Source organism: Colobus angolensis, unplaced genomic scaffold, assembly GCF_000951035.1.
Source record: "Colobus angolensis palliatus isolate OR3802 unplaced genomic scaffold, Cang.pa_1.0 Scaffold5, whole genome shotgun sequence".
Taxonomy (NCBI): Eukaryota; Metazoa; Chordata; class Mammalia; order Primates; family Cercopithecidae; genus Colobus; species Colobus angolensis.
Window position 1 is genome coordinate 32,835,919 of NW_012118487.1, and position 14,224 is coordinate 32,850,142.

The window sequence follows — 14,224 nt, forward strand, 5'->3', positions numbered from 1 at the left end:
AAGAAAGAAAGGCAAGACTCAGAGTGGGAAAAGCTATTTGCATTTCCTATGTCAAAGGACTCAAATCCAGATTATTATAATAAACTCTTAAAATTATAATAAACTCTTAAAAATTAATATGAAAGTAACAATTCATTTTTTTAAACAGGCCCTTCACAAAGAAGAATTTACAAATGTCCCCCAGATAAACAAAAAGGTACTAGGCCTTATTAACCACCAAATAAATACAAATTAATATCACAATGTAGTATTACCTAGACATAAGGAAATTTGAAAGACTGACAATATTGAGTGTCAACTGGGAGGTGAAACTACCATATGGTGTTGGCAATTAACTTCTGTAGAAAACTATTCATTTGTATCTACAAAAGTGAGCACACACATATGTGTGGTACCCAGTGCTTCACTTGTTAGATCCAAGTGATAGGCACATTTGCTCCAAAATACATGTAAATAATTATTCATAGCAATATTATTCAGAATAGCCAAATATTATAAACAAGCCAGTAGTCTATCAACAGTAGAATATATAAAGCATGGTGGAGGGTATGTGTGTGCATGTGTAGCACAGCAATGACTATACGCAATAACAAAGGTAAGTCTCATAAGTATAATTATGATTCAAAGAGACTGGACACAAAATAATGTATACTGTCTGCTTTTGTTTATGTCAAGTTCAGGTTCAAAACAGGACAAAATTTATCTCTAGTGTGAGAAGTCAAGATATTGACTACCTTTGGGAGAAGGGAGGAGTACTTATTGGAAGAAAGCATGAAGAAGGCTTTCAAGATTTTACTTCTTGCTCTGTTTGATGGGTACCTAGGCATTTTTATTGTACAAATATATATAATTTGTGATATGAAAAGTTTATGTGTGTGTATACGTATATGTATATATGTATGTGTGTATATATATATATATAAAACTTGTGATATATAAAGTTTTAAAAAATCTGGAGAGATGGGGCATTCTCAGCATAAAAATTAATGAGAAGAATAATGAATGCATTAGCATAAAAGACAATGAAAATAATAATGAACAGTAGCTAAAATCAGGTAAAGCTCTTGTGATAAGTCCTAACCTATACAGAAGGCCTTAGTGGGATTATGAAGAGTGAGGCCATTTGAGATTGTATTAGCTGGTTGCTGGGGATAAAACTAGCAAAACTGCTTTCTAAGTGCAAGCAGTCAGACTCCAAGCCAAGGTGCAGATTTACAAACAGAATACAAAGGCTGTGCAAAGAGGAGTTGCAGTTCTAAACTAAAGGTTTACAAAGCCAGCTGGCTGGGCACTCGCTTATCAATCACAACCACAGGCCTAGATGACACTGCCAGGTCTAACTCTGCAATTAGGAAGGATACATAGCTCTATCACATTTGTAGATATGGTGTATTTGTAGCATCACCCCCTTCTTCCTGTTAATTGATAAGAATGGTTCAGAGAAATTTTGTGTTCTTTGGGAAACACGATTATTTTACGGTTAAATGACATTTGTGCTTGAAGCCCTTTCTCACACTTATATTTTCCTAGCCTTTCATAGCCCACTGGTTTTTTTCCCTCCTTTTTCTATCTAGAAACTAGTTGCTTCCCTCCCAATCAAGTTGATAAATTTTGTAAATATTTAATTATGTACTAGCCGTGGGTACCATGGTGTATTGAATTAAGCAAAATGTACTTTCTTTAATTCAGTTTAACAAACATCAATATATAGCTACTATAGATTAGATAAAACTTGGCTTTAGGTAAGAGTTTAGCCCAAGAGAATTTCTTTAATTTACTTACGTTGCCAAACTGATCTTTCAAGTCTACACAGAGCCCATTTCAAATGCAATAATCATAGCAGAAGGCAATCTAAATCTTTAAAACTTTTGTTTTGGGGAGACTGTGTGTGTGTTTTTTTTTTAAGACGGAGTCTCACTCTGTCGCCCAGGGTGGAGTGCAGTGATGCAATCTCGGCTTACTGCAAGCTCTGCCTCCCGGGTTCATGCCATTCTCCTGCCTCAGCCTCCCCAGTAGCTGGGACTACAGGTGCCTGCTACCAAGCCCAGCTAACTTTTTTTGTATTGTTAGTTGAGACAGCGTTTCACCATGTTAGCCAGACTGGTCTCAATCTCCTGACCTCGTGATCTGCCCGCCTCGGCCTCCCAAAGTGCTGGGATTACAGGCGTGAGCCACTGCAACTGGCCCTGGGAGACACGTTTTTCAAAGGTCATAGAAATTATCATATCACAATATTTCCTTGTCCAGTCTCCTACCTTTTTGAAGTGAAGGGAGAAGAGTGTTAAGATTGTTTTCAGTTATGTATCTCTGTCATCATCATCCTTATAGCACCTCATCAATAATTGTTAACTGTCTGAAATTTTACCCTATTTGCAAGTTAACATGTTAGGCTGCCACAATGCATCATGGATGCTGGCAGAAGACACAAGATTCCTGGGTCAGAGACAAAGGACTTTCTTACTCATAGTATAGCAAGCAGCATGAACAAAGGCGTATTTGCACTTTTCCCCTAGTCTCAGGTCCCTCAGAGATGACATGAATGGGCCTAGATAGACTCCTGTACACAAAGAGGTTTGCAACAAAGGAAAGGAAATTTAATCTTCTATAATTGGCATATGCATATTTCTTCTTTGCTCTAGAAAGAGACTATATCTTTTGCTAGAGAGCAAGCACGCCTTCCCTCTGCTTTGGAGAAAGACACAAGTTTTCCAAGGCTCTTTGCTGTACAAACACTAAACGGTAGTTTAGAATAAAGGGCAGTTAGTGCCTCTGTCATAAGGCATGGAGAAATATGAATGACACATAGAGAATGGTCTCCCAGTAGTACAAAGAAAAATTAGGGAAACACCAACATTCTACTTCCGTTAAGTTCTCCAAATAATAATTAGAATTGGAAGACAAATTTGATGTGTGAATAGAAATGATCATTTTGGGTTTCAGAACTCATTGTTTTATATGGGTGATTCCATGAATTAATATATACCAGACAATGCATGCATGAAATAGAAGTTCCTCTGGGATGATGATAAGAGTTGGTGAACAGCTTGGCTTGCTTTCCACAACTTCTCACTGCCCTTCACCCCACTCTCTCACCTGAGGTGATGCAGCAAAAACACACCAAGCAGTAGGTACCTAATGGAGATTATAGAATGAAACCATAGAAGGATTTGTCAGAGCAAAGGATATGAGGGTGGTATTGAGTATCTGCACAAACAATACAATGAGTTCTAATCTCTGAAAGCTCCATGGCTAAGCAGAAAGAAGAATCCTGTTATTTGGCGACTCTATTTTTAGCTTCTATGAAGTGTTGTATTACAAAGGTAGACCTGGAATAGTCAAACTCTCAAACTCCTCTTAGCCTAGCAGAAAGTGCAGTGCCTCTTCCAAGCCAGGCTGTCTCTCCAATGTAGAGGAAGTAGAATAATGTCAAGAGATCAACCTTTGAGGTCAGACACTTAAAAGTTAAATCTTATGTATATTGTGACATTGGTAACTTTCTACAACCTCTTCAAGCTTCCATTTCCTTGTCTGTAAGATGAGATTTGTACTACCTAGCTGAAAGTTGCAGAAGAGCTAAAAAACTTTATACCAGAGACTTACATAGGAACAGGTGCTAAATTTCCATTCCCTTGGTTGCTCTATTATTTTACAGATGTTGACGGCTCGAACAAACTCTCCTCTTTGTCTGTATAGGTATGGAGGTTGCAACTAATGTACTTATTCTGAGATACTGAATTGTGTATTTCACTCTTTTTTTCTCCATGCAATGTTTCTTCTGTCCATTTGGCCTGCTGTTTCCTCTTGCTGGACTCAGCAACTGCCCTCTGCAATTGTGTAACCTCTGGTTCCAAAGACAAGCTGTGTTTTTATATTTTACTCTCCTGCTATCCTCCCCACAGGCCTCCTTAATAAATACTTCTTTCTGAACTTCTTCATAAAGCAATGGCCCAGATTAAGCCATTGATGTGAATCTTCTTTTTAATTATGTTATTCACAGAAACATTAAGCTCTTTTCAGAGTGCAGCATGGCTCATTCTTTAAAAAATGTGATACCCTGGGTTATGTGAAAAGGCTATAAATGAGGCAGATTGGAGGCTGCTTGATGTGCTTCCTCTAACACCAGGATATCTGGCTTGAAGTTGCTCTTTGAAAGGCCTCCTAAATATGGTGAGGCCTGTTTTACCCTGTTTTTTTTTCTTCCAGTTTTCCATTCACAGAAAATGTATTTTATTCACTGATATTTAAGCATATGTGCTGAGAAAGACAGACAGACAGAGACAGAGAGACAGAGACAGAGAGCGAAGAAGGGAGAGAGATTTGGATTCAAAAGGGAATTTAGAGGAAAGATTAAAAATAAAAACGAATGCCTTATCTAAGCAGACTCTGGACTCACAGAGGGACATTTTCAGTATGTATCAAAGAATGTTGAGGATTGAAGGTGACCTGGAAAGGATTTAGTTCAATCTCTTTATTTTGTAAATGAGGACATTAAGGGCCAAGGTCACAAAAGCAGTAAGAGGCAGGATTTGGAAGAGAAGAGAATCAAGAGATTGCCAGGTCAATGTGATTTCCATTTTTATTTAGGCAAAAGTATGTCTGTCAAGCAAGGTGTGCAGCACTTGCTGTTAAGAGTTCTAAAAAAAGGTTTCATTTTATTCTAAGGATGTTAGAGACTCGAGAATATCCAAGTCCCGAGCTATTACTCACATCTCCTTCCCTGGGAACTCACAAGGGGACTCTAGGAAATGAGGACTAGTCGTATGGGAAAGCAAGTATTTATTAATAAGTGAGATAATATTTGATACTGCCAAACCAAAGTAGAGCCTTTTGGTGAAAGCCAAGTTGGAGTATCTGTCACGTACCTGAGTCTTAAGTTGGACTTATATTCTGAAAGTAAATCTTGAGTATGCCTGGAAGGGCTGGGCCTATGAAGGATAAAAAGCCAGAAACCAAAGAAGTATGAATCTGCTTGTCAGAGGTATTTGAAACAATGTGAATCCATCTTGAATAGGGGCTGGGTAAAATAAGGCTGAGACCTACTCCTACCGGGCTGCATTCCTAGGACATTAGGCATTCTTACTCAAAGGATGAAGTAGGAGATCAGCACAAGATACAGATCACAAAGACCTTGCTGATAAAACAGAATGCAGTAAAGAAGCCTGGCAAAACCCACCAAAACCAAGATGACAATGAAAGTGACCTCTAGTTGTTCTCACTGCTCATTATATTAGCATACTAAAAGACACTCCCACCAGCACCGTTGCAGTCCAGAAGTTACCCTATATAGTCTAAAAGGGGAGGGACCCTCAGTTCCAGAAAGTCCCCACTCCTTTTCTGGAAAACTCATGAATAATACACCCTTTGTTTAGCATATAATCAAGAAATAACTATAAGTATACTCAATCGAGCAGTTCAGGCTGCTGCTATGCTTTTGGAGTAGCTACTTTTTATTCCTTTACTTCCTAATAAACTTGCTTTCACTTTATAGCCTTACCTGGAATTCTTTCTTGAATGAGGTCCAGGAACTCTCTCTTGGGGTCTCAATTGGGGCCCCTTTCTGGTAACATGCTTAGATGCTCAATTTTATCTTCAGAAGAAACAGAGAGAGAGAGTAACCTAGTCAGGCCCTCCTAGGAAAACAAGAGAAGGCCCCACACAAGCTCCAACCATTGACTCACAGTAAACACCCAACCAACTAATAAAACAAGATCCAAGGCATATTCTAAGCTCTGTCCAGAACATGTAGAATCTAATCAGTAATTATCCTTCCCTTGGAAAGGACCTAGTAAGGAGTCCCTCAAAAGAGAAGAAGCAAGACTAAGAAGACAGAAACATTCACTTCTCAACAGTGACAAAGCTAGCATGAGTGACAAATTACATGTAGGAGGCAAGGTTCCAGGGATAGGGGCCATTCATCATCTTTTTTTGGTGAGGTAATGATATATTTGATTAATATAAAGTAATAATGCTATGAAGTGCCCTCATTATTCACAAATACAAGGATCCACTGTGATTACAACAAAACGGTTATTTCATTACTTGAGGAAATAAGGTGTTCTCTTAATTATTTCTTAAAATTGTTTTCAATCACATTGGTCTGTTGATTGATTAATTCAGCCCAGGCAGAAAATAAAAAGCCCAATTAAAAAAAAGAAAAGGAAAAAAAAGAAAAAACTCCTGGGGAAAAAATTCCTTAAGAAGCCCAGAATTCTCTCTCTCAGTTTTTATTCTACCAGATAGTAAGACGGAGATCCAGAGGAGTATAGGGGCTCATTCGGGCTTTAAAAGGTAGTAAGAACCCAGGTTCCAGGCTCGCAGCTCAGCATTTTTTCCCCTTATACATCACAGCCTCTGCATGCAGAAATAAAATCACGGGCATTTTTCAATGTTCAAATCATCAGCATTAAGTTCTGCTATAAATATGCAGGGTCTGGTCCTCCCAGAAGCAGAAAACAGATTAATGATCAACTGGTCTCAGTTCTGACCTTTAGTTTGTCAGCTTGTCACCATATTCCAAAACAACTCTCCTTCAAAATGAGCCTCAGAGCTGCCTTTTGCCACCATTTCAAAACAAGGCTACCCAAACTAAACAAATGTTAAAGTATCACATTCAGATGCTACAAAAATCTACCAGAAAGTCATTGAGCACACTTTGCTAAGTTCTCTAAATTTCTGTGCAAATGGTAAGAAGACATCTGTCAGCTCTCCTAATAGTGCATTCAGAAAAAGTCCTTCAGCAACCCCTAATCAGAGAAAGCTGAAATCAAAATCAAGTCATTTCTCCTCTTTCCTCTTGCCATTTAACTATAAAACACAGACATAAAAGATGGACTCCAACTGACTCAAGAGCAACATTCCAATTTGCACGGAGCTATTGAGATGAGGGAATTTGTCGGCGCCCATTCACCCAGATAGCAGCTGCTGCCACAGCCGGGCTCCTAAAAGATCTGCTCAGCCGTTGATGTGGGGTAGAGATGAGAGCTCCATTGGCTGAGAGTACTCCAAATTAACTTTTCTTCTGTAAATTTTTTCAATAAAAAATCTAATAATTTTCTGAATATAATTTATTTAATTGTCAATTACTTAAAATGGGGCTTAGCTACTCCTCAGATGCCTACAGAAGAGCCTGAGAGACTGCAATTCTCAACTGCAATGAACACGTCTCCACTCTAAGGATGCATTGGTCAGATTTTCTTGGCCAGATCTCTTTACCAATCCAGGAACCTTCAGGAATCATTATATCTAAAAGCTGGATCCCTGCTATTGTTTAAATTTGTTATTGTTGGCATTCTACCATCTTACTTTATATTTAAAAAATTGCTCCTAAAGCTTTTGAGACATATTACCTGAGTTTAAATTTCATCACAAGGCAGTGGGGAAGGCAGGGCAGATACTATTTATTCCTTGTGTAGATGAAGAAATTCTAATCTAGAGGTGTCACATGCCCCAACCTCCCAGTCAATATGTAGCTGAGTCAGAATTCAAATTCCAGATGGCCCAAATCCAAGTCTAATGCTTGTTTTCACCTCCACATTGCATTCCTCAACATCTCTGGAGTACCACACAGCCTTGACATGGCCCCTAGAAGCCAGGGTTAAAACAGCTGGCAGCCTCTCCTTCCACCCTCTGCCATCGCCAGTGATCCCTGTATTAGCTATGTGATTTGGTACATGATCATCCCTTTGAGTCAGTTTCCTCTTTCGTAATATTGAAATAATAATTGGATCAGGTTCATGGGTTTTCTAAGGAGAAAACTAGTACACAATACTGCACATAGAACATTTCCTGCTACAAAATAAGTGCTTAATAGATGTTAACTATCATTGTTTCCCCTGACACTTAAGTTGAGAGAGGGGGCCAGGCTTAGTCCACAAACAGTGAGCTCCAGGTACTTATGTCTTCCCGGAGTCCCTTTCTCCTGCTAATTGTCCCTCCTAGGTCTCTTCATTGTCAGCCATTTCTCCCACTTTCTCCACTAAAATGCTCATGATTGGGTTTCAGTTCCTCAGAGCCCACAGGACAGACAGGAACCTCATAATTTAATTCATATCTGTGGGATGGTATTTATTATCTTCCTCTTCTGAGATACTATATTTGCATTTTGGCATCAATCTTCTGAAGACACAATAGCATAATTAATAGCTCACAAAATTCCCACAGTTTACACATCACCTCAGCCTCAGTGTTGCCCAAACTTGAATCACAAACTCTAGGGGCAGAGCCTGTGCCTTTTTAAATAACTGGTTTATTGAGATCTCATTTACTTATTGCACGATTCACCTTTTAAAATTTTACAATGCAGTGGTGTTTATTCACAGAATTGTGCAATCTTCACCAAAATCTAATTTCAAAATATTCTCGTCAATCTGAAAAGAAACCCCATACCTATTAATAGTCACTTCCCATATTTCCCTCCTCCCAGCCCTAGGCAACCACTAGTTTACTTTCCGTACCTATAGATTTGTCTAATTCTCAGTATTACTATTTTAGTATTTTATTCTGTATAAATAAGCACAGTATGTGGCCTTTGTAACTGGCTTTTTTCAGTTAGCATGATGTTTTCAGGGTTCATTCATGTTGTACCACATGTCAATATTTAATTTCTCCTCTGTACACCAAATAATATTTCATTGTATTGATATAGCACATTTTGTTTATCCATGTGTGAACTGACGAACATTTGGGTTGTCGCCATTTTTTGACTATTATGAATAATGCTGCTATAAACATTAGTGTAATGGTTTCTGTGTGGACAAAATATTTTCATTTCTCTTGGGTATGGAGTTAAGAATGGATTTGCTGGGCCATATGGTAACTCTGTGTTTAACCTTTTGAAAAACTGCCAGACTTTTTCCACAGTGGCTACACCATTTTGCATTCCTGCTGGCCATGTATGAGGATTCCAATGACTCTGTGTCTCCACTAATACTTGTTGTTATTTTTGTTATTTTAACCATCTTTGTAAGTATAAGAGGGTATCTCCATATGGATTTAATCTGCATTTACCTAAAGATGCTGAGCATCTTTTCATGTGCTTACTAGGACTTTGTATTTCTTCTTTGGAGAAAAGGCTATTCAAATCCTTTGCCCATTTAAAATTGTGTTGTCTTTTTTATTGCTGAATTATAATAGCTCCCTATATTTTCTAGTACTAAAGTTTTCTCAAATAAATAACATATAAATATTTTCTCCCCTTCTGTAAGTTATTGTTTTACTTTCGTGATAGTATTGTTTGAAGCACAAAAGTTTTTTATTTTAATTAAGCCCAACTTCTTTCTTTGGTTTCTTGTGTTTTTGTTGTAACATATAATAAACCGTTGCATAATTCAAAGTGACAAAAGTTTACTTATGTTTTCTCCTATGACTTTTGTAGTTTTAGCACTTACATTTAGGTATTTGATCCATTTTGAGTAATTTTCATATCTGGTGTAAGGCAGAGAGGTCCAAGTTAATTCTCTTGCTTGTGGATATCCATTTTTCTCAGCATCACTTGATAAAAGTCTGTTCTTTCCACATTAAATGGCCATGGCACCTTTGTCAAAAATCAATTGGTCATAAATGCAAGGGTTTATTCCAGGACTGTAAATTATATTCCGTTGATCTATATGTCTATCCTTATGCTAGTACCACTGGGTCTTGACTATTACAGCTTTGCAACAAGTTTTGAAGTGAGAAGTCTGAGTCCTCAAGCTTTGTTCTTTCTCAAGGATTTGTGTGTGTATTGTTACTCTGATTTCCCTAAATTTCTCTATGATTTTTAAAAATATATTTTATTTCCACAGGTTATTGAGGAACAGGTAGTGTTTGATTAAATGAGTACGTTCTTTAGAGGTGATTTGTGAGATTTTGGTGCACTCATCACCTGAGCAGTACACACTGAACTCAATTTGTAGTCTTTTATCCCTCACTTCCTTTCCATCCTTTCCCCGAGTCTCCAAAGTGCATTGTGTCATTCTTACACCTCTGCACCCTCATAGCTTAGCTCCCACTTAGAATATACAGTGTTTGGTTTATCATTCATGAGTCACTTATCTTAGAATAATAGGCTCTAATCTCATCCAGATTGCTGCAAATGCTATTAATCCATTCCTTTATATGGCTGAGTAGTATTCCATTGCATATATACACCACAGTTTCTTTGTTCACTCATTGATTGATGGGCATTTGGGTTGGTTCCATTTGAACCAATTGTTCATCTCTGTTAAGAAAAGTTACCTGGCATAATAGGTATCACATTGAACTGGGAGATGAATTTAGAGAGTAGTACCATCTTAACAATATTAAGTTTTTTAATCCATGAACAAAGGATATCTTTTTATTTTAGTATAAATGGAATGTTTCAAAATGACTTATAATTTTCAGTGTGAACATATTCTACTTTTGTTAAATTCATTCTTCAAATTGTATTCTTTTTGAATGCTATTGTAAATTATATTGTTCATTGCTAGTATGTAGAAATGCAATTGATTTTTATATATGGATTTATATTCTGCAAACTTGCTTAACTCATTTATTAGTTTTAATAGTTTTCTAGTGGATTTCTTAGGATTTTTTATATGCAAGAGCATGTCATCTGCAAATAAAGATAGTTTCACTTTTTTTTTCCTTTTAAAAATGTATTCTTTTTTTCTTTTTCTGGCCATTATACTGCCTACTGCCTTGGTCCAATGTTTAATACAAGTGATGTTTAATACAATGTTTAATACAAATCCTCATCTTGTTCCTGACCTTCGAAAGTTTTCAGTTTTTCACAATTAAGAACCATGTTATCTGTGAGTCTCTGTGTAGATATGCTTTACTAGGTTGAGGAAGTTCTCTTCTATTTCTAGTTTGTTGAGTGCTTTTGTCATAGAAAGATGTTTTGTATTGTCAAATGTTTTTCTGCATATACTGATGTGATCATGTGTTTTTTAATATGGCCTATTACGTGTTGATTTTTGCATTTTTAAACTAATCTTGAATTATTGGATAAATTCCACTTGGTCATGGTCTATAATCTTTTATGTATGTTGCTAGATTTTACTTGTATTTTTTTGAGGATTTCTGCATCTATATCACATTGTTCTGTAGTGTTCTATTCTTCTGATCTATTTCTCTGGCTTTGGTATAGGGTAACACTGGCCTTATAGAATAACGGGAAATGTTCCTTCTTTGTAGTGAGTTGAATAGTGGCTCCCCAATAGATGTGTTGGAGTCCTACCACCTGACACCTGTAAATGTGACCTTATTTGGAAACAGGAGCTTTGCACATATCAGTTAAAGATCCTGAGATGAGATAGTCCTAGGACACCCTAGGTTTAGGGTGGGCCCTAAATCCAATGACTGGTATCTTTATTTAAGGAGAGGGAGATTTGAGACAGAGAGGCAGAGGGAGAAGGCTATGGAAAGACAGAGGCAGACCCTGGAGTTGCCAAAAAGCCAAGGAATGCCTGGAGCCACCAGGAGGGAGGAAGCAAAATGCTTCTCCCATTAAGGCTACATTTCACACTGTGGACACCTTGATTTTGGACTTCTGGCTTCAAGAATTATAAGAAAGCAAATTTCTGTTGTTTTCATCTGCGCAACATGTAGTAACACACGCTTATATTAATTCCCCCTATAAAATGGGGAATTAAAATGCTCTTTTATTTTTTTGGAAGTGTTTTTGAAGGACATGTTAATTGTCCTTTAAATGTTTAGGATAATTCACCAAAGTCATCTGAATCTGGACTTTTCTCTGTGGAGAGATATTTGTGATGACTTAATGTCTTTATTTGTTATAAGTCTATGCAGATTTTCTATTAATGTTTCTTCTTGTGTCACCTGTAATTTATGTTTTTGTAGGAATTTATTCATTTTGTCTAGATTATCTAAATAGTGGCATAAACGTCTTCAGGGTATTACCTCATAATTATTTTTATTTCTATGAGATGTGTAGCAATGTCCTCTCTTTCATTCCTGATTTAAATGATTTGACTTGCCCATTCCACTCTCTTTTGGGGATCACTCTATCTAAAGGTTTGTTAATTTTACTGATCTTTTCAAAGAACTAACTTTTGGTTTCATTCATTTATCTATTTCATATTTAATCCTCTTTTATAAATTCTTTATTTCATTTATTTTGTCTTTAATCTGTATTATGACCTTTCTTCTGCTGCTTTGGGGTTAGTCATCTCTTCTTTTTCTGGATTCTTGAGGTAGAAACTTACTGATTTGAGATCTTTCTTCTTTACTTATAGTCATTTGCAGCCATAAACTTCACCCTAAGCACTGTTATAGCAGCATACAATAAGTTTTGGTATTTTGTGTTTTCGTTTTAATTTATCTCAAAGTATTTTCTAATTTCCCTCATGATTTCTTTTTTGGCCAATTATTTAGGAGCATATTGTATAAATTCCACATATATGTAAATGTTCCAGATTTTCTTCTCTGATGATCTCTAATTTTATTTCATTGTCATTGGAGAACATACCTCTTATGATTTTAATGCTTTAGGTCTAAGGAGAAGTTAACCTGATTTTCCTGGGAATAGAATACCTACACATGATAATTTTCAAATGAACAAAATGTGCTGAGATTTTCAGCAAAGATAAGTAAATATGATGAGTTTATTCATGAGGCAAAAAGAAGTGTGAATTTTTTACTGCAAATTGTTACATGGCAAATATGAAGAGATCTAAACTAAAATTCTAAATTTTAAAGAAAATTAAAGAGTTTTCTTTCTGTCAAACCTGCAAAGCTTTTTGGGCCCAGATTGCAGAGGTTCTTTTTATTACCAAATATTTTGTAATGCTCTATGTTTTGACATAATTCTAACCAATTTTAACAAACTTTCATAAAAATCATTATAAATTACTTTTTAAAAGATATTTCCTATCGCTATTTCTTGCCTTTGAATATTTGTGACTTGGACTCCATCATATCTTAACTCCTTTAGAAACTTTTCTTTGGTTTTATCTTTATCTACTTCAGACACCAAACTAAAAAACTAAAAACTAAGAAAAAACAATTAAGATTTTTTTTAATGCTTAAAGTATCTTTGGTTTTCTTAAATGGCCAATATTAGCAAAAAGATTTGCTTCTTCATCTTATAAAAAGAACATTGCAAGAATAGATTTACTTAGCCTCTCCAAATTTTAGCTACCTCAACACTATCGTGAAAGCTTTTTTGTTTATCAAATTTAGGATTTAAAAAACCTAAAAAATTGAAAGAGAAGTTCAACCTTTCTAGTTTAATTACAAATAAAATATGTTAGGGAAAATATGTTTTAATGATTGTGCACTTTTCACTTTAAAAAAACTATACTCACATTCAAAGACTACTGAAATACTTTTTTATAAGATTTGTTTGTAGTTTAAATACTCTTATCAATCAACCAAGGACAATCATATCTAATGTCAAAATATTAAAGGCAGAAGGAAATTATATGCTTTTTATCACAGAAGGAAATTTGGATACAATTGTATTCAAGAGTTTTGGGCTTTATTGTAGTAAGCAATTAAATTATTTCAATATTACTTGCTCATTTGATAATTGTTTTTAATCTCATTTTTCAGATGGGCCCAGTGTAGCTTTTTTTCTGCAGAGTAAATTTTGCCTTATGATTAATGTATGATCATCTGGAGTCTTTACTGAATTCCCTATACACTTAGTGAGGTCTCTCTACCCTGCATAGTGAGAATTTACTTTCCAACCATGTATAAACTCTGAGAATAGGTTAATTCACAGTGCCTCAGTAATGTTCTTTCTTTAGGAGTTATTCTTTACCTAGCCCCATGCTCTACAGCATGTGTAAAATGGTATGGATTCAAAGATTTAAGGGATGCCTGTTCACATATCTGGAGCTCTTTCTCTGCTTAGCTCCCTCCTTTAGAGTACTCTTCCTTGAAAATCATGGCTACTTCAAAGTTCTTGAATTCCTAGCTTCATCTCTTCAATTCAGCAAGACTACTGGTTTCCCTCTTTATGCTACTGCCCCGTAATTTATTCCAAGAATAAATTTGGGACAAGAAATGACAGAGTTCACTGATTTTATTTCCCATCTCTCAGGAATCATAGTCTTAAACTGCCATCTATCATATGTCTGAAAACAGTTGTACCATATAGTGTCCAGTTTTTCAGTTGTTTTTGATGGGAATGTAAGTACAAATCCTTTAACTCCATCATGATCAGAAGTGGAATTCAAAATAACTTTTAAGACAGAATTTGCATAGCCATGTACATATTTCTTTTCTTTTTCTTTTT